Raw genomic sequence first — 22,395 nt, 5'->3', positions numbered from 1 at the left:
TTTCCTAATTAGTGCTTGGTGATATGGCTAAGAACAGACAATAAAATCATTAATGAAAACAGCTGAACAAGAAGCTTCTCACTGTATTGTTCTCTGACGTACTAGAAATAACTATTCTAGAAACTTTACCTCTTTAAACAGGATAAAATTTCTGACTTAGATTTTACCTATAACATCAATGTGCTAGCGTTTGCAAATGTAATGTATTTTGATGAAGAGCAGCAGTCTACTCAGGAGTAACTGTGAAAAAGGTGAAACCTTGATTCCATTCAAATCAACAAGAGTTCTGCTATCGCCTCCAATAAATGCTGGATTTCGCTCTTCCGAAAATTCTTATCTCTGAAGAGTTCATAGTATAAGACAAAGGAGAGATGAAGTGTGTGGGAAGGAATATGATATGCAAATAGCGTGTAACCAGTTTCACGTCATATTAGTTTTTACATTTTATTTTTTCATAAAGAATTAATTAGAATTTAAAGCTTTTTCTGGATTGGTTTGAAGTGTGTGAAATAGAGCCTTCATAGGAGCATGAAGGTTTCACTGGAATGTGAGAAGGAAGTTTGGAAGATGAGAAAGAACTGTGAATAATAGGCATAAAGGATGCACCAGGTTTGCTCTGGGTTTCTACTAGTAGGAGAGGGTAAGAGGGAGCAGGACTAATGAACAGCGATGAAAAAGAAGATGCAAGATGATGTTGATAATTTTTGTACCCAACCTCCTGAGCTCCTGAGGTTTGGTAAGCCTCCAAAGCCCCAGCAGGACCTGTTGGCTCTGGTAGGTGGTGGCTGGGCTTCTACTGCACAGCCTTGCTTGACTTCTGACCTAGTCTGACTAAAAGGGGGACCGACTGATTCTCCCAGATCTGTCCAAAAAATTCACAGATGGCAAGAAGATCAATTCAGATGCTTGTAACATTTCACTGACACAAGTCCTTATGTCTATAGAGTGGGATGGTCTCGTTCACATTGAAACCCTTTGGTTCTGCAAAGTTCTCCAATGCTCTTGCCTTTGGGGTCCAATCTAAAATATATGTAAGGCCTCAAAGGGAAAAAACACTTCAACAATAGTCCACTGAATGTTTGCGATACGCCCTTGCACTTCTGTGCTAGATCAGAGTGTTTGAAAATCCTCTTTGTCTTTTGAATGTGCTAACTTCTGAGGTGTAGATTATTCTGTGTGGAAGATGAAAGGAAATGTGATTTTTCTGAGTCTCTTCCACTGCAATTATTTTCATTTTAATGGAATAATTCAGTAAACTAAAAAATGGTTTTGGTGGATAGGGTCCTTACTGGGGAGAGAGGGACTTGAATTTCAACCTGCAATCTAATGTGTGTTTAAATATTTTATTTTAAGCACCCTCACAAGGAGCAAACTAAATCCAGAAAAAAACAGGTAGGTTTTCTGTCCAAAAAGGGGAGAATGATTGATGGAGGGATAAGAGTTTGGCTGAGACATCTCTAAACTGCAGTTCCCAGAGGGGAGGAAGGGACGGAGAGGAGGGGAACATGGGAGCTGGGCAGGGGCAGAGCCACAACAATGGAGGTGCTTCGGACTGTAAAGAGGTGAAAGTTAGCAGATACGCAGAGAGTGGGGTGGGCGGGAGCTGTGGCTGCCCCCGAAAAGAGAATGAGATGAGCGCCCTGGCAGCCACAGGGTGCTGATTTGGGTAACAGCTCCAGCTCCCTGTGGGGTCTGGCCAGCCCTTCCCCAGCCAGGGCTCACCATGACCGCCCCACCTCCCACCAGCACAGCATGTTTCCTTCAAGGGAGCAGAGAAAATATTAGAAAACCATTCGTGTAGTAATTCAACTACTGAGGAAAGAAAAAGCTGACATGGGCGCTTTGGTTTTCTTTTTTATGAGAAAGGAGCAGCACAGGCATCTATCAGGTGACTGCTCACCCCTTTCAGTTTCAGTGAAGATAAATGGTAGGACTCAATGAAATACCCTGTTCCTAAAATTGTAAAATCTCAAGACTCACCTTCCAGTCTCTCCTTTTCTTCAGCATTTTGTTTTAACTGAAAACTCTGCCTGGCCTTTGTGGTTCTCCTGTTGCCTGGCCCCAGCCTTGGTTTTGGGGCCTCACAGACACAGAGGGAGGGAGAGGGCTTAACGCAGGGCACCACACATACCTTTAAATCTGCAGTTAAACAAGGGGCTGACTGCAGATGAGGAGAGGAGTGCTGTGGAATAGCTCTTTGGTATGGGGCCCAACAGGAGGCTGTGAATAAAGATACTCTACACTGTGGTCCAAGGGAACATTATTAATTTTCTCTGAAGATGCCAGTCTATTTCCATCAAAATGCAAAGCTGCAAACAAAAAGCCTGTCTTCAAAATTTTCTTCTTAAAACTTTATATGTTGCCTGGCAATAGGAGCACTTGCCTGTAGGCAACATGCCCAAGAGATAGGGAATGCTACACAATGCTAGTGCTAAAACTGTGAGATCTAAGCTGTTCAGTGGATCTAGCCATAAACTCCAACGCTGCCCGCGGATCCAAGGAAACAACCTTTCTCAGTAACAGGGGTGCAAGAAATCTGGGCAGAACTGGAGGCTTGTTCAGTGGTCTGTTGGTGACTACATGTCAGTAGCCCGTGCCTCAGTTTACCCATCGGGAAAACATGCTTAGTGTCACTGAACCCCTTTGGCAAATGATTTTACAAGAAGCACTACTCCACTACAAGAAACACTTCAATATTTAAAGGAGACCTAATGCAGTTGGGTCTAGGTCTTGGTGCAAGACAAACCAAGTCAGTGAGCTGCTTTTTTCCTAGTTTCTTCTTATTGGGAAGGAAAGGGGAAGACAGTAACAAAAGGCAGAAGAAGGAGCAAGAGCAAGAGAGGGTGAATTTGCCTGCCTAGGCTTCAGAGAATGTGTTGTAGCTTTTATGCTCTGCATCTAAATAACTTCTTGGTGGTCCCTTCCTGAGACTGATATTATATCTGAGGAACTTTGGAAGTGAATTGTGTTAGGCAGCTCTCCTCTTGCAAGGCAGTTTTGTGTCAGCAACATTTGCCCCATTGCCCTGTAGGCACATGCACAGCTCACTTGTCCAGCCTGGTTTTCATTATTTTTCAGGTGAGGAGAAGCTTTTCCTCTGCCTCCCCTTGCCCTTTGAAAAGTCTCTGTGCTCACAGCCGCGCAGACACCTTCCTCAGACGTTACCCCAGGCCACAGGATAATGGCCTTACGCTGCCTGGTTTCAGTAGAGCTCCAGGGAAGGGTCAGACCACAAGTAACTGCCTGGGTTGGAAGAGTTTGAGTGGCAAGGACAGATGGGGTTGGGGGCAGTGGGAAGGGGGACACTGTCCCAGTGCATGAGCAGAACCTCAAAATATTTGGATGTCTGGAAATACCGAAAGCAAAAGTGCAGCAGCTCCAAAGTTGCCTAGTGCTGGCAGGGCCTCTGAGCAGAATAAAAGGCAGCAGCAGCAGGACAGAAAATTGTCTGCTTAAATAAGAAGTGTTCATTTCCTGCACCATGTGGCTACATCACACGGTGCTTGGGTGTCCTGGCTGCGTAAAAAAGCTGCTGGATACTGTGGTGATATAAATAGTAGGAAATGTCTTCATATACATGGAAGCCGAAGCATATTGGATGGCAGGTCCATCCAACGAGGCCACACGATGTGCCCTCTGGTGGAGGGGGCTGACGTGCATTTGAAGGTTTGGGCTTTGCTGGTTCTCCTTTGCTGCTAAGCCAGGATACCTTTTTATGTGCTCGTGAGATAAGCCTCCCACACCGTAGTTTGTAAAGCAAACTTCACTGCACAGCCAGTAATGGCAGATGTTTTTCAGCTTGATTACTTCTACTGTCATTTAGTTAAGGTTCCCATGTGTAATTTTTGCTCTCCTTATGTTTGTACATCAGAAGGGGATGCTTGGAAATGCTTGTTTTGTGGGAGTGTAATATGAACAAGGAACACTGGCTAATGATTACAGCAGCATGGGATTATCGAATGACTATTATTTCAGTGTATGTGCTTGTAAGTGATTAAGTTTTTAAGCCTGCCATGTCTTTGTGAACTGTTTAAAATCAAAATTAGCTTGATTGTAACTGATTAAAACTGCTGTGAACAAACGCACTCTGCTTGCCTGTCCAATTCTCTTTGTGTGGATGGGATGATCTGAGTTAGGAGTTGTGCCAGTACGCCTTCAAGAAAGACTTACAACAATGTTGAGAACTTTGTAATCATTGTTTTTTTCTTTATAGTCTCGATAGCAATCTGCCTGATGCCTTTTTGGAGCCTCGGAAGCAAGTGGCAGTTTATTAAATGGGTGAACAATGGATGGCTGGAAATTACCAGTGAATGAAAGAACTTTGGATCGGATTTGATCACGATTGAATTAATCTTCTCAAATACAGTGTATTACCTGAAGCTGTTTAAGCAGCAAGTTTTATAGCCTCAACACTGTGTGGTGTTCCTTCATTGATCTGAGCTTCAGGAAAGAGAATTTGAAAGTTTCAGCGTAGTTCACCCACTTATTCTCCTAAAGAAAAAAAAAAGAGCAATTTACAGTCACAGTACCTACCTACAGCTGAATGCTGGAGGCCTTAGTTAAGAAGTCAAGTAATCTGTGGATTATTTTAGAATTAAATGATGAATTACAACAGGGTTATCAAAAATATTGCTATTGTTATTTGTACTGTTTAAGTCACTAGTCATTCATGAAGGACCCATGTGTCAAGCTTGTTGCATAGTCCATGCACTGTCCAGTTTACAGTCTAAGGTCGGATCCTGCCTATTGCTCCTCCACGCGGGAACCTCTTCTGTGGAAGGTGGTCAGGTCCTACGTAAATGCTGCCAGTTTCCTGAGGGACCCTGTGAGATGCTGCCCACAGCTGAAAAATATATAGAAACGTGTAGTAGAGGGGGTGGAATAGCACTGGGAAGACATGATATACACAGTATAGAAGAGAGCAGGTGAAAAATCTGTAGAAAAACATCACTGAAAGCTCCCGTTTCCTCAGTGGATGCATTCTGCAATTCTGGTTCATCTGGAGAAGATGTTGCTTGCCAAAATGTTGTTTAGGACCATCAGGGTCCAAGTGCAATATCTTTTGTGTCATGGGCCGTGCAAAAATTAAAAAAAAGAGGGTCTCTCTGTGAAAAGTTGTGTCATTTGGGAGGGTGCCAGTTCCTTCCAGGCTGCTGCATGTGGGGGATCTACCATCTACCATAATAAACATCACTGTTGTGTACCTTCCACAGGACGGAGCATGGTTTTATCTTGGTAGTTTTCATTATCATTGGTGCTGTATAATTAATCAGTGTTTTGCACAGCACCAATATGGGATCCTAAAAGAATTAAAACTGCATGCTCCATGGAAGGTGGAATATACATAGAAAATTAAAACCTCTGGGAGCGGAGAGGTTTATCTTAAAGTATTTAAATTAAGTAAATGGTAACAAAGGTTTGCGGTATATTACAAGCAATGCCTTGAACTCCCACAGTGTACCATTTTTCAGGCATGTGACCTGAAAAAAGAGACAAGTGATAAAAGCTCTGCTCTGGAACAGATCTGCTTACTTACCATAAGAAAAAAAAATTACCTAGCACTGTGAATGTACCCACACGCACACTGGGGAAAGGTTTGTATGCATTTAATTGACCCTGTTTACTTTATTTATTAATTTAAGCTATAACCTTATTCTGTCAAAGTGTACAAAACTAGGGCTGTTCTAGCATAAGTCAAATAAACTTAAGCTAAATGCAGAATTATATCTGCTTGAAATCTTGTCCTGTATCTTCAATATTAACCTGGTTATGCATGCATGTGACATACCACTAAAGTCCCTCAAAGAGCATGAATTCCCATATCGACCTAAAGGGTGGAAAATACAAAATTTCCTGCTTTTTGAAATGGATCGGAACATTGGGAGATTTAAAAAATACTGATAATGAATATAGGGTTTTTTACATGCAGCTGACTGCTTGCTAACAAAGAGTCTAACATTGTCTCAACTGTTTCAGCTGAGTGCTGTGCATCGTTGCAATATGCTATGCAATTCTCTGGTGAATTTTATGGGTACATATCTAAAATATAAACAACAACTGAAGAAGAAGTCAAATAAATAAGTGCAATACTTTGCTGTCATTTGAATATAGGCGATGCTTTCTGAGACATAAATTTTAAACCTGTTTAAAAGGTACCTTTTTTTCTATTTTTGCATTCCGTTCATATATTGTAGGATGCATTTCTCTCACTTGGATTGCATCAAATCTACATTTAATCTATTTATGGCATTTTTTCCTTGGTGTAGAAATGAAGAGTTTACCTATTCCTGTGAAGAAATGAAACAAACTGTAAAAAGAATAAGGTTAGTTAAAAAGATACTTTTCCATCTTGAAGAAATAATTTCTGCTTTTTCAAGTACAAAGTAGCATTTTGCTTGAGATTTGGCGGTTCTCGTTCCAGCTGTTAACCTGTGCATTTTATTGGATCAAAAGAAGTTCATTTTTCCTTAGTGCGAATGGTGATCAAATACAGCTTTGTTTTGCACGCCTTGGATGATAAAGCTGTAATTGCGGGGTGGGGTGGGGGGAGTGTTTCTTTCATTTTGTTGTGTTGCTCTTTGAGCTGGAAACCCTTTCAGTATGGCCAAAAAAGGTGGGTTTTTCTGTGGATGCTTATGAAAGCACTTAGTTGTAGAAATGTTGTGAGCTTGATTTGATACCTGGTTTCCTGAACAGAGTCTGCATTCTTCACCTGCACCTCTTCACCTGATATCTTGTCAAACCTGTCACTCAATGACTTTAGAGACAAAGACAGCGTGGATGGTCTCTATCCAGTCTATAGGTCTTCTGCTTTGAAGTTTGTTATGAACATTTCTGGTGTCTTAACTCTCCAAAATTGAAAGGAGGAAGTAAAGAAGACACAAAAATTTTACAGTAGGGGTGGCAGATGTTTGAGGTCCTTCAGAAAGATCAAGTGATGTTTAGATTCCAATCATTTCTTCAATGGAGCATGCTCCTGTTCATTAAATGTGTATTTTGATGTATGGTATCATGTGGCTGCACAAATTTGCTTTAATACTGCCAGCGTCCTGGACTGTGGGAGAGGTTGTTGGATATATCTGAGGAGAAGCAGGATGCTTTGGCAAATGTATACAGAAACCAGTCATGTTTATGCTTAAAGTGCCTGTATGTAACTGTTTACATCTCATTTGGTACTCCTTAGCAGCACGATCTGGCAGACGAGAAGTTTTCTCTCCCCTCCAACACCCTACCCTGATTCTAGGAGTTTCTGAAAGTATTTATGAGTTCACATTTAAACTTGAGAAATTGGGTTTAGAGAACTAATAGAACATTTTGTAAAACATTCCCCTCTACATTTTAAAAATGTTTTGTCCAGGTATTTCTGTAAGGAATATCCCATCCTTTGATGTAAGCATCGCTAATCTTCAGAATGGTTCTATACAAACAAGGCCTAAGAGGCTCTGCTCTAGTTTTTCCCCATCTATGCTTGCAAAATATTGGGATGCATGCAAGACTTTAATCTACTGGTTACGTTTCCATTCATGAAAATATAGTCATACAGCAAACCATTAGAGGTAATTGAGCTCCTGGTAATGCCCACCTCTGCCTGAATCAGTAATTACAAGTCAAATTTAAAGTGCATATATATGAACACATTTAAGGAAACTTCAAGTATACTTCTTGCAAAGAAAGTGTCCTTGTGTACCCTTCCCAGATACTGGATGCTCTGGAGCCTGTGTTAGATTTTCCTAAAAACCTCCAAAAATTATGAAGCAAAGCATCAAGGAAAAATACAGGAATTCTCCAGAATAATTTCTAGCAAATAATTTCCCACTGTCTATTTTGCCCTGTTTGGAAAAGTTTCTTGTAACGGTCTCCATGCCTCTTAAGAACCTCTTTTTCATTCTTCTTTTCCTTGGTTGACAACCTGTTTTCTATTAAAAAAAATATATAAAAAAAGCCAGGGTTTGTGGCTGTAGGAATCATCTTTCCTCAGTTGGTGAAAGTCGGCTGCTCATTGCTGCCTTTGAAGAGCCCTGTAATACAGTCATCTGATTTGCTGCTGTTGTAGCACTAATGAACTGCGCACAGCTGATGCCTGGGACGCGCATCCTGTCGTTCATGAGGAACACAGAAAATACTTCCAACACACTCAGCAATGTCACTTTGAAAAGAATTTAATGACACATTTCCTTTTGCAATATGCAGCAAGAATAAAATATGCAAGGAGAGATGGATAGCAGAGGAGAAAGGAAAATATTTTAGCAAATCTTTCTGATTTAACAGTGCTTGTAGGACAATATGTTGCATTTTTACACTCCCTTTCTTTTATGTATATTTGTGTTCCACAAAATTAAACTGAGAACAGGTTTTATTGTATAGAATAGGGATAAGTGCAGTTTATTTTCATTTTTATGTAGTGCCCTGGAAAATACTTGAAGAATGTTATTTCAGAGCATCATTCAGAAATTGTCAGCTGGTAATGATCTATGAAACTATAAACTTCTCCGTTTCTAGGTATCAATGTTGTTATGAATTCACTGTTTAATAAATTCCTTTATCAGTACCTTTCTTGATACTGACTTTAATATTCAGTAGAGGTGAAAACAGGTTCATGGAATGTGTAAATGACATAAATGCTTTTGGAATAATTTGTACTCTTTTTGAGGTGGGTGGGCTGCTTTTTGCTATAAGCAGGGGAGAAAACTTTGTCAGGCTGTTAGCCAGTTTCTAAATATTGATAGGTTATCCCATCTGTCCATTATTAGAATTGTTTGGGTTTTGTTTTGGTTTTGGTGGGGGTTGTTTGGTTTGTTTTGGTTTGTTTGGTTTTTTGGTGTTTGTTTGTTTTTTTTTTTTCTGTAATACTGGTCCAGTTGTAGACAAATCTATACTGATTGCACGGTCTGATCCTACAGGACTTCTCGTTTCATGTTTCCCAGATACCTTAGCTAATGCCTTAGCTAATGACTGGGTAGTCATCACTCACTACAGCCAATGGTGAAAGACTAGAGGAGAAGTTACTTTGAGAATCGTCATAAAGTGATGCCGTTGGAGAGTAGTTGGGAATGGATTATATTCTGGGTTTTAAAAATATAATATAAGCTTTTTATTTTTGTGTATTTAAAGGCAAGATTTCTGAGCATATGAAGCAAGTATGAGTAGAGGTTTTTTAATGGTTTACAAGGGACTCTGTTAATAAGTTCACTGTCAATAATGGAAAAAGAAAGGACAAAAACTATTAAAGGGTGTGCTTTAAAATTTCTAATGGGTTCACTAACTTATAAAATATTTGATGGGTCTTTTTTTTGTTCTTTCTTCTTTTCTCTTTTTTCTTTTTTCTCTTTATCTTTTTTCTCTTTTCTTTTCTCTTTTTCTTTTTTCTCTTTTCTCTTTTTTATCTTTTCTCTTTTTTCTCTTTTTCTTTTTTCTCTTTTCTCTCTTTTCTCTCTTTTCTCTTCTTTCCCTTCTCCTCTTTTTTCTCTTTTCTCTTTATCTTTTTTCTCTTTTCTTTTCTCTTTTCTGTTTTTTCTCTTTTCTTTTTTTCTCTTTTCTCTTCTTTCTCTTTTTTCTTCTTTTTCCACTCTTTCCCCTCTTTCCTTTTTCCTCTTTCCTCTTTTCTCTTTTCTCTTTTTCCTTTTTTTTTCTTCTTTTTCTTTTTCTTTAAATAATAATGAACAAAATCACATACAAATTTCCCTAGGTTCATGTCTTTCACTTAATGGGAGGAGATCAAAACAGATTTAGTGTAAGTACAGATCTCATTAGTGTATGCTACTGTAATGGTGTTAATGTCTGATAATTCATTCCAGCTTCGAGTGACAGCCTGAGGTAATAACTAGCATATTCACATATCACAGGCAAGTTTGGGTAGGGCTTGTGGTAATTGCCTCCAAGTTTAATTTTTTTTTCTAGAAAATGTGACACTTTTTTTAGGCAGTTTCTCCTGATAGGATGGAATTTCTAATGACTGCCATGCTTACTATTTTGTATTTGTTCATGTCTTAATCTTTATGAGTAAGTAAGTCTGGAAGAAAATTCCTGGTTAATATAAAGTTCACATGGTGAAAAGTGGGACAGAAAGGTACAGAAAAAGCAAAGGAAGGACACCCAGGGGACACTGCTGGTTCTGTTCCTTTGATTTCTGTAAAAGGGTGAGCCCCAAGGCCCACCGTGTCGGCTCTGGTCTGTGCAAAATTGTCTTGTATGTCAGAGTTTTCTTCCAAAAAACTACTGCCTTATTACATTTGAAGTAGGGAATCTTTTTTTACTGATTCCACTATGCTCCTGTTGCTTTTCAGCAACGCCAAATGCAACATGTCTCTGCTGTTGTTCAATCTTTCTGTTTATTCCTTGTGCCCTTTTTGATGAACTTTTTAGAGCCTGATGCAGATTTTGGGACAGTAAATATGATATCAGACTCCTAAAATCTGCATACCAAAGTGCAAATATCTGCTTTGTGTACACACACAATGACGAGGGCCACATATTGGATCCCAAATACAAATATTTGATAACTTCAACCTGTTCTATATAAAATATAGTCCCATTAGTAAAATGCTATTTAAAAATAAAATACTAACAATCTCTGAGGAACTTTTACACCCTCCTCTTTTTATTTAATCTGTTGACAGCACCCATGATTAACACATCACAGTCTACTAAAATGAAAGGTCCAGAAAAATGCTGTGTGTGCCACCACACCAGACACTGTCTCCAGAGATTTGGTCAGCAAAGGTCCAGGTCCCTCACAGGCAACACCTGATGGACTGAGCTATGGCAGCTTGAACCCACCAAAGTGGGCATCTCTATACCGCTGACATCTCTCACCTGATGATGGCCCAGCAAAACGCCTTTTTGACTATTTGCTCTAAATGTCAGTCTAGGAATTGGGGTAAGTGAGGTGTAGCTGGTCTTCTCTGGCACAAGGCAGATGCCTACCACATATCTGGAGAACATAAAATCTTAAATCACCAGAATACGAGTCATTAGAGGAACTGCCAGAGCCTGAGTCCCTCTGAGCAAAAGCTTTATGGCAACAAGTAACACTGTCCAAGAATGAAGTGTTCCACTTGCTGGTTCCTACATGGTATTTGAATGTTAGCTGCTGGTACCAGCATAATTCCTATGGAACTACATCTGTCCAACTTTTCTGATAATTAGTTGGAGGCAGCATGCTATCAAATTAAATAGTAGAAAGAATAATTGGATTACTTCAGCAAAATTTGCTTTCCTTGTGGCCAATGATATGGAAACAGACTCCATTATTCTTTTTCTATTTTAAATTATCTGGCAGATTTGGAACTGTATTGCAATTTAAACTGCAAAAGAGCAAGGTACGCTGCACTTATCCAATTTAAATACCATTTTTGCTTCTCTCCAGACATACTTTAATATACTTTGGGGCATGCACTTTGTGCGATTTCAATTGCTTTTCATTTCTTAGGAGTATTTCTGCTACTTCTACAAAGGCTTCTAATGGTAATACTTGTTCCTTTTTAGTCATGAAATTCAACACCACACAGAAAAGCACAGCTTATCCCCTGGCTTACTTAAATTGTCTCATTACGTTTGCAGTCTCAAGTAGGATTAGCAGCATTAGTCCATATGGTAGTTCTCTGCAATGTTGCAGAGACATAAAAATGCATATTATTCAGATTTCCCAACTGATAAGAATTTGATTTTTTCAAATTCTTTTTCTTTTTGCTCATTAGGGTCCTAAATGGGAAACTTAGCTCAGTATCCACACAAAACCCATTTTCATAGAGCAATTTAACATTTGCTAAGCTTATTCTTTTTCTGTCTCTACTTAGCTGTTACTGACAGTGTAAGAAATCTAGTGGGTTTTTACACCACTCAAAAGGCTTACACTTACATAACCTGTCAATTTTCTTAATCCATCAAAAGGTGGGAAAAGAAAACAGAAGCAGTCTAGAAATGATACGTAAATAAAATAAATACAACTTCTGTCAGGGTGTTAGTATGTGAGAATATGAAAACAAAGCTTTCATTTATATATTTTCAAATTCTTAATGAAGTGACTAGTCTTGGTTTACACTGTTAAAAGCAACTTCCAAGAAAAGGGTAAAAATATATTGATAACTGCACTTTAAAATTCTGTGTTGCAGGTCGCATGGCACATGTTTTTATGTAGTAATGGCAAAGGAAGAAGAATTTGGAGACTTTCTTCCATTATTGCAGATTCTCATTGGATAGATCTGAAACTGTGTGAACAAGCATGCGTCGTGCTGCTAGGTGCCAGATAGAAACAAAACTGCAAAACTACCTGAATGAAAGAATGAGGTGTTAACAATGACAACAACAAAAATGTTTCCAGCATTATTTGATTGCTTTTATTTTATTCATTTAACTGGGCAAAAGACATTTGAGTAAGATAAACTGAATAAGATTTTAAAAAACAAGAAGAAAAAACCAAACACACACCCCAAACCCCAAAGCTGATTGCGCTGGTTTTGGCTGAGAAGGGGTTAATTCTCCTCACTGTGGGGGTCGGCTACCTTTCCAGCTTCCCGCGCTCTGCCGCGTGGCGTGGCAGGGGGGGCTGGGAGGGGCAGGGCCATGGTGGGGGCGGCTGACCCCGACTGGCCAATGGCAGGTTCATTCCATACCATGTGACACCATGGCCAGTATATTGAGGGGGGGCAGTGGCAGCGCGCGGGCGGCGCGGCGTCGGGTCGGCGGGCGGCGAGCGGCTGCGGCGCGTGCGGTTCGTTCCGGCGGTTCGTTCCCCCTCTCCCCTCCCTTCCCCCCTCCCCCGGGGCTTTGCGCCTCTCGTTGTTCTCCTTTACATTGCATTTCTGTTGTTGTTTCTTTTAATTTTAATTATTAAACTGTTCTTATCCCAACCCACGAGCGTTACCCTTCTGATTCTCTCCCCCATCTACCGGTGGGGAGTGAGCAAGCGACTGTGTGGGGCTGAGCTGCCGCTAAACCACAACACTGATGAAAGTGAGATTTATTAAGAGCTTCAGAAGGAGGTAGAAAACAGAAGATTTTGAGAATGAGCTAAGGTAGTTGAAAAGATAATCTTATGGGATTGGAAGACAACAACATAAACAGACATGCAGCAGATCTCGAGTGGTAGATTCCCATTTTATTCGAGTTAAGGCGTGACAATGCAAACAATTAAATTCTGCTAAGACAACCATGTTAGGCTGAACTGAAGAGTTTGGATACTGGATACATGGTAGTGAATTTGAAGAACTAGAGCCTAGAAGCAGAAAAGCATGAGGAGACTATAATCAAAGGCCACAAAAATAATGATTGTGGTTGTGCATGGCAAATTTATTTCAGAAACGACTGGGGTGAAAGAGGAAAAATGCAGCTTGAACAGTTTATCAGTTGACTGAATAAATTGTCTGTGTCTGCATTTGACTTGTTTTATACTCATATAATTGTCCTTGCTGTGACTGCTGCAGCTGGTGTATCAGCACTAGAACTGTGTCCCAAGTTACTTGCACTTTGTTGTGTCATTTTAAACATAGGAAGGGCAAACAGCTTTTTTAGGGATGCAGAAAAGATGTTTTTATGTGTTCAGTAATGGTATAGAATCACTGAATATGAAACATATATATGTATCTAGGAGAAAAAAGTTGTTTATGCCCCTGCTGTACTTATTACGCTTTCAAAGTTTTAAGCAATGCAGAGGAAGAGCCATGTTGTTGTTCCAAAAGACTGCATCTTAAATATTATTACCAGCTTAATAGTTATTACCAGCTATTTGTGTGGGTATAACTGAATCCACAAACCTTTTCATTCTAATTCATGTCTCTTTCTTTCTTATTACTAGTTTCAAATCATGTTCTTTGTTTGAAAGCAACAAGACTGTTGCCATGTTTTAATTCCATGTACTGTCTGTAATAAGTAGAAAGAGGCACTAATAGAAAAGCTTTAGCCCCTGTGCCTAAGTCATATTGGTGTGAGTAATTCAAACAGCTCTTGCCTGCACCTTCATAAATTTCAGATTTGATTTTATCAGTTATTTGTCATATTATTTTCTAGGCATTTCTGGTATTTCAAGTGCAGCCTCTAACTTTAAAACTGGCTGTTATGATTTAAAACAAATAACATATTTTTTTCTGTTTACATATGTTTCTGGTTAATATTTTCTTGCTCTTTGATGGAAAACCAGCATTGCTTGACTCCTGCCTGTGGTGTTGCCCCCATCCCTGCTCTCTGCTGAGGTACCATGAAGCAAATGCAACATCGAAGTGTCATGGTAAGAGTGGCAAAGACTCTTTTCTTCAGATGAAGGGAGTTTTCTGTTTACAGAGGTCTGTCAGTCTGTGTGTGTTTGTTCTGTAGTCTCCTTTTCATGTCAAAATGGGGAATACAGTTGGTGAATATCTCTGCTCTGAACCACTTACAAGATTAAGACAGGGCTCAGTTCTGTCCCTTTACCAAATGCACCAGTACAAGGTGTGTTATGGGTTACTTCAGAGGCAAAGTATCATTTCTGCTCAGAGAGGAGAGGACTTGCATTTTTCTGTGAGTTCAGGTTTATTTGAGAGACCAGAGATGCAGAGATGGGGGGAAGGTGAGGGAACTCTAGCCCCTCTGGACCACCTCCCCAGGCAGCAGCTCCCAGAACCAGTGGTCATCTATGTAGCCTGGCAGTAGAGAAGCTTCCTTGCCAGGAGGTTTGGGGGGAAGAAGCAAGAGACCTTGATCGTACTGGGTAGAGACACAGAAGACAGAGTGTGTCTCACACAGTGTGTGAGCTGGCCTAAGGAACTGAAAAGCAGCTTTCCTAGTCTTATTTCTGGCAGGCCTACATCTGGCATGGTTAGCAGAACCTATACTTTAAACACTGTTTCTTTCCAGAGTGAAGGAGATAGAAAGATAGAAATCAGATTTGTTAACTCTCCAACAGGCTTGACAGAGAAGTTTCATAAATTGTACTCATTCAAGGTACTTGCCTGTGGCCATTTGCACTCTGTCTTAGTAACCAAGGTTGAAATGACATATTTGTTTGGGAAATCTAATCGCCGTAATACCAAGGCTCTGGGCAGTGAGACTGGCTTGACATTTATGTATTACCTCCTCTGATACAAAGTAACATGTTATTTCACATCATTGCCAAATTTCTGGCTTGAATTTCACGTTCTCGATTTTCTCTCAAAAAACCCCTGTGTCTAAATCTGTGTAGCACTGTTTAAAAGACTGCAATCACCTACAATTGTCCTACCTACAATTAGCATGGTAATTTTTTACTGTAGTGTGGAACCGAATTGATTGAAGTTGCAAAATCTTATAATGCTGTAAAAGGGAAGGGAAGAAACGCTGTCTGAAATAGCTTCACTTCTAAACAGAAAATTTTTTAGTACTTCTCAGAATACATTAGTGCTTCTTTAATTCCTTGTGTGTGTGTTTGTATTTGAAACATCAGATGTAGGATGGAGTACTGAGCGAGTTTAGGAATAATTTATCATCTCTGACTTTTTAATGTAGATGTTTAATTTAGTCTTGTGTAAGTTTCAATTTTCTTGTCCTCTTTCTTTTTATTTTTTCCTGTGCCAGATGGATGCTCTGTGTTAGATAATGTGGTTTTATATTTATATGTGTAAGTGCTTTAAAGTTTCTTTGTTTATAAAAGTATTTCTCAGGGGCAGAGCCTTTCCTTGTCTCATATACCCAAGTACCCTCCCCTCCACCTGCTCATTTAGAGCAACACAAATGCGTGCTGCTACACTGAGGCACAGGAGAGCTCCCATCAGCAGTAATTGTTGACCTACCACAGTTCCAGTCAGTGATCAATAGATACTACTTTGCTGCACAGCAACGGCGCAGAGAAATTGCAGAACCCACTGAGAATTTGTTTTCGACATGCAAACCCGGCTGATGGCCTTCAACTGTAACAGATGTCGAAGAGCGACAGGCACCCTGGGGCACTGTTAAAGTAGTGCTAGAACTTGACTGGGGGAAAAAGAATGCTATCAAATTACTAAGTGCATTCTAACAAATCACATCAAAGTGGAGAAAAAGCCTGAGCAAAAGAAAATTACTACTTTCATTTTCTTTCTTATCTTCCGCTCTGACACAGTATGTGTGCTGCCTTATGCAATGCTATCAACTACCGTACTAATGAGCAGTTCAGCTGCATGAAATGACGGAGCTTTTACAGTATTGGCCAAGGGACTGTGTTGCAGGAGAAACTGGAGAGATTAGGAAGACCGTGTACTCCTAGGAATGCATTAGCTAACTTTTTTACTTCTGTATATGTAGATTCTGTATATATATGTGAATATTTGCTAACATTTTATCCTTAGATGACTATATGAATTCAATCCAGTCCAATGCAGAGGAGAAAACTAAATTAAATATGACATTTTTCCCCTCCTTCTTGTGTTGATCCTCGTGTTTACAATATTTAGTCCAGCTGTTTTGCTTACTTACAATGCCTTCGCTCCTGGAGATGTTAATTCAGAGTCAGGACTAGGTTGTATAGTGTGTTTTTAATTTGTTGATAGCTTTGGCCATCACTGTGTGGTCATGATCAGCAGAATTGATCAGACTGAACATGCATGTAACTACAAAACTACATGTGCATGGGCTCCATTTATTCCCAGAAAAAAAGTTCAGTGAGCCAAAAATTGTACTAATACTTACAGAAAATCTGTCTCCAAAGGGAAAATAAAAAGGTAGCTGTCTATTTATATTTTTTTTTCTGGGTCTTGAAATTAATTATAGCTATTTCACCAAATGTAAAGAGGAGATATTATAAAGGTGTTACTGACGTATATCTTCAAGTAGCCTCCTCTTTGAAATACAAAGCCCCTAATGTTGCTTATACTAGTGCATGCTCTATGTACACTTCTCACACACGGAAGGTCTCATTACAGACAATGGAACTAGCATAGTGCTTCAAAAGAATAGTATACTTCTGACAGCAAAATAAAAAATACATCTGGGAAGATGGTGCAGTCCTTCTTTTGTGCCCTGCCATAGCCTGGGGACCATGAAAGAGCCCATCTCCCAAAAACAGCTTTCCCAACGGAGGTTTAGAATGGAATTACATGCTACCCAACTGATCCTTGTGGCTAGGTTTAGGACATGCAGAGCTCACCATTGCCCTGGGCTTGGAGTGACCTTTCCTCTGAGCAGAGTGAAGAGCATCTCTTGTGCAGCCCAAATTTTATGTGTGCAGTGGGCTTGAGGAGAGCATGTACTCACTGCGCTCCTGGACTAGGCAGGGCTGGTGCTGTTCCCTCTGCATGGGACATTCAGAAGTTCTGCAGAAACAGAAAAAAGAAGAGTACTGTGACTGGAATACTGATACAGAAAACGTCACAATAATATTGTTATTGCTATTAAAGTTGCAACATATACTTCTATCCCTTTTCTTTGGGTTATGTTCACCCTTCTCCTACTCCATTGGGTCCAAAGGTCAAGTGGCTTCAGCCTAGTACTTGGTGTGCGGAGAGTGTTACAGCATGTCACCGCTATCTGGAGTCCTTCACCAGGAGGAATATGATGTTCATGTTACCATTTTCCTGTCCCGTGATCCACTTGGGATCCACCATTTGTATGTTTGCTAACACTTTTATATTGTTCTTTTTCTTCATTGATCTGCAGCTCCTGGTTACATTCAGATTTACAATATATGGTACTCTTTGCTATTAGATGCTATTTCCTTTTTATCTTTGGTAACTCAAAGACCAGTTCTGTCCAGCTCCAGGTCTTTTTTGTTTTTTTTTTTTGTCTTTTTAACGGACAATTATAGAGAGCTGTGTGCAGCTGTGGGGTCGCCAGTACCAAACAGCTGGACCCATCTCTTACCATCCCATGTCAGAATCCACCTACACCACCTCCTGTGTCCTCACTCCCCAGGCCTCTGCTTTCATACCAGGGCTGCACTTCTCTGCACTACAGGCATTGTGTGAGAATCATAACTATCTTGTTCTGCCAGCAATAACTGCTTTTTACTGCCATCTATATAAAACTAGGGTTGTACCATACAACAAAAATGAGTAAAACAGGTTAACTGTAGACACCAAGTCAGCCAGAGAGATTGCTGTCACAGCTAAACTGAGTAAAACACCTACAGGCAGGTGAAGGAAAGCTCAGATGTAGCGAGCCTGGAGACCTTGCAAACTTATTACAAGAATGTGATCTGTTACTAGCAGGCAATACCCTATTACAGGGCTACACAGTTAAAGAAGTAAAAGGTGCTCTTGAATACACGCGGCCATTTTTAATATGGTGCTGACGTTTCTCAGAAATTCTCCTTGTCATCAGCCCATCATGAACATTTGGATTGCTTAAAAAAAACCCTTTGTCTTGGATGTAAAAAACCAGTTTTTCTCAAAGAAGAACTTCAATTTACAATGCATAGCAAGAACACTGCAACCCTATTTAGATGTCTCAGCTCAAGTAAAGCTGTTCTGTTTGTATTTTAACACCCTCCACCTCCGCACATACTCTGATAAACTTTAGCTTTTAAGACTCTCCAGCTGTGCCTCCAGCAGTAATTGGGGTCATTAGTCTTTGCCTCCCCAGGCTAATTACCAGCACAATCCAAATGTCATCCCCTAAAGAAATGGAGCTTGAACAGGTTAAAGGCTGGAGCCACATGCAGATAGAAACAAAGGGGAAGAGAAAAGATAAGTCAAGACTGTTTTCTTTGTCTGTATTTTATCCTCTATCTTAACCAACAAGTTGTCCTTGCTTCTACAAGCACTGTTTACTTTAATAGGCTCCTAAATCTTAATTTTAAGTGAGGCAAGCACAAAAGAGATGTTTGTGTCTTGGCTATGTTCCTGCTTAAATTGTGTGCCTCTGAAGTGTGGGTTTTAACTAGAAAAGGAGTCCTTTATATTTTAGTCTGAAGGGTGCACTGCAATCCGATTCTAGTATCGATTACCTTTGGTACTGGCATGGTGGAAAACTAAGGGACTTTTTCCAAGTTTGACCAATGTTAAAATTTTAATCCTGGGCTGGAAGAGCCAGAAGGATGGCTAATGCACTGTAGTATTAAGTCTTCTTTATAAAGTCAAATTTTGAAGTCAGTCTATGAGGTCTTCTATGTAAAAATACAAATGGGGAGAGAGAGATGTAAAAAGTATCTTTCTTATTCAGAAAATATTCTGATTTGACCTTAAAGTATAACATGGACATTAAAAATTTATAACTAAATCCTTGAAGTCATACTAGCATATATAAAGATTTTGTTTAAAAGCTTTGCTTTGGCAAGTATACTCTCTTCGTGACCTGGGAAAAAGTGTATGCAGAAGTGCGTTCTTCTGATGAATGGAGGAAAAATAAGTTTTCACCCCAGATCCAGAATTTTGCTCTAAATTGTTGGTTGTGGTTGGCATACTAGGTACTTAGTAAGAGGGTAAATCAAGGGTTCTGCCAGTTTCTGAAAGCGTTTCTGAGGAAAGGTTCACCATATCGCCTCATGTTTCCAATGACTTATCAGCATGGCTGTAAGTTAAAATGATTCTACGAGGAAAAAATGTAAATTAGTGGGTATCTAGGGGAGGATTGCAGCTGTATTTGCATTCCTTTAATAAGAGCATGAGACAGGAATGTGCACTATGCAATATTTTTTCCCTAGATAAGTATATAGGGCTCTACTGCATTGCTGTTACTGGGGACTGAACTTAGGGCAAGCTTTTGGTCAATGAAGAGTGGATTTAGTGAAGCTGCTTTAGGACCATTGGCTATTCGCTGCATTTGATCATTCAGAGCTATAGCTTTTGGAGTATGGGTAGGTTTTGTGTATTGCTCTGTAAGGGAAGGAATATGGAAAATGGATTCTACTTTTATGCAGAGTATCTGAACTTTATGTGCCGTGTGAGCAATAAAAGGAGATCTGAGCGTTAGCTTTGAGCCTGCTGCTTAGGCTTGCAAGTAAATGCTTTGTAAGAATGAGTTCTCAGTAAATGAAGGAGTTGTGCTCACCTGACACTTCTCCATTTGTGTTTACAGCCCTCTTCCATGTTTTGGATATCTTCAATTTTCACAGTTTTGAACATCCTTTAGGCTGTCTCTGGAGGAAAAAATCAAATTTTGTGAATCAAATAGTTACACGGTGTGGGAAAATAATGGAAGACTGACAAGGGGGATTATAAACAAGCTCAAGTGACTTGCAGCTGGGGTGTCACAGCCCATATATATCATACTAATTGGTGTCTGGCCTTGTGAGTTGGACAAGTAGAACATCTGTGTTTAGACAACATAGGCCTGTGATAAACTTAGAGGGACCCTGTCGAACATGCTTGCGATTTCTGCCCTGTTTTGGGAGAGATCAAAGCACAGTGGTAAATTACACCTGTGAGAATCCCTGAAATAAAGGCAAACCCAGCACATTCGGTGATCCTCTAGCACGGACTGAGCTCCGTGGTGCCTGTGTTCCCACTTGTGTGCCTCTGCCCAGGTGCTGCTTCAGGGATCTCCTGACTGGTGACGTAACAAAAATAAATTTACTTTTTGCATTTCATCTGTGGTGGTGTGGTTGTTCCTACATCCTGCCTGTGCCAGCTCACACACACAGTTACATGAGAGATGTGACAAAGTCCATCTCAACTGAATGCCTGGAATGTATGTAGATTCACAATCATTTGTAGCTAGCGTAGCATATTCACAACTGGACTGAGTCCTTTATTACAGATTTATGATTACAACTGAAGCAAACTGATCTCCTTTGTGATGGAGAGAAAGTATTATGTACAACAGACAGTATAGATTGCATGGATAGCAAAGACCTAATTAGGTCCCATCATTGCTCATATTTTAGGTGGCCGAATGGTAATGCTTTTTTGCTGTAAAATTTCTCTGCAAAATGGCTTATCAATAGTGAAAAGATTTCAGTTATGACTTCGCCTGTACTTGAAGAAGAACAAAAATGTGGGCATGAAACAATCACTAAGGGGCAAGAAAGGGACGGGAGATTTGTGGGCAGAAGACGTGGAGTGAAATGTGTGGCTTGTTGTAAACAAGGGCCTTGCGTATTCCCACTGCTGCAGATCATGTGTTCGGGTGTAAAAGTTAAGGGAGCAGCTTCAGAGTCCAGGAATTCCTGATAAACCAGGGATGTTTTGCAAAGATGAGGGTTACAGCCCATGTGCCTGTCCCTTCCATGTTACGTGGAAAGATGGCAGCATCTTGCAGGGACCCTATGAGCCTCCCTGCCAGTTAGGGGAGGATATTTTTCCCCAGATGTGAGAACTGGAAAGTGAAACTGATTTAAAATTTCCTGCTGGAGTGATATGCAGAAACGCATATTTCTCCATATTGAAACTTTGTTTGAAAATATTGACCTTTTTTCCCTGCTAAGAGAATCGACATGGAGTTTTTTCCAGCCTTGTATTGCAGCTGCACTGCAGAGGAAGCAGAATACCTGACTCTGTGCCTCTTCTGTGGCTTGGCTGGGGAAATAAGCAGGAAGTGTGGGATTTACTCAAGGGCATTTGGAGAAAAAGTCTTTTCAGTCTCATGTCAAGAAAATAAAATAGAAATTACAAAGATCTTTCAATGTTAGCTGGTGAGCTTCAAGTTGTGCGTTGCTTCTGCAACACAGGTGTTTCTGAGAAATTCTGTCTGCAGTACGTTCTGCAGGTTTGATTTTTGCTGCCCTTGACTCTTTTTGAAAAAACACAGTTTCATTTTAGAACAAGCTGAGATCAAAACTTGCCATGTTGTTTCATGACAAATTATGTTTTGTTAGTAGTTTAATATCCGACATAACTTATTGCATCTATTCATAGGTCAGTTCATCCGCTTGCCTGAAAAAACTGTCAGAAAACCTCTTTGTTCGGTATTGTACTGTATGTGCTTAGGAGTATTTCACTTTTCTTGGTAACAAATTGCAAAAGCACATTTTGAAAGCCAGTTGAAATTGTCTGTGAAGAGAGTGGAGGTTTGTTTAGTTCCGGGTTTTTTTCCCCTCTTCAGTTTTAATAAGTTTGACATTTGTTTTTCTGGACAGATTCTTTTCCATAATTGCAAACTTGAGAACTGCCAGCACTGATGTTCCTCTTCTACCAATTTAGATAAAGTTTCCTATTCGGGCACCTCTTTTTATTAGTGTAGACAGATAGTGCCACAAATGGTTCATTACCTAGAGAGAACTCAACAGTTTTTAACAAAAGAAATAATTTTATTTACAGGCAAGCTGAGAGACTGTTCAACAGAAATAATAAACATCTTTTATCTAACTCACCTGAACAAACTGTAACTGTCTATCGGCTGGAGTTCTGAATGAAGTTGCAAATTGAATGTAAATTATGAACAAAACCACTATTATCCATTTTTCCAGTTCATCTCTCTTGTGTGGTGCTTTTGCCTGTTACCCTTTCTGATTTACTCTATAGCTCTGTCAAGAGGAGAAAGAAATTAGAGATCAACAAATGTATGAGATGTGTATGTGTGTGCATGCATGTGAGACTA

Source organism: Phalacrocorax aristotelis, chromosome 2 (assembly GCF_949628215.1).
Source record: "Phalacrocorax aristotelis chromosome 2, bGulAri2.1, whole genome shotgun sequence".
In the NCBI taxonomy this organism is placed as follows: Eukaryota; Metazoa; Chordata; class Aves; order Suliformes; family Phalacrocoracidae; genus Phalacrocorax; species Phalacrocorax aristotelis.
Note: the sequence above shows the minus strand (reverse complement) of the source record.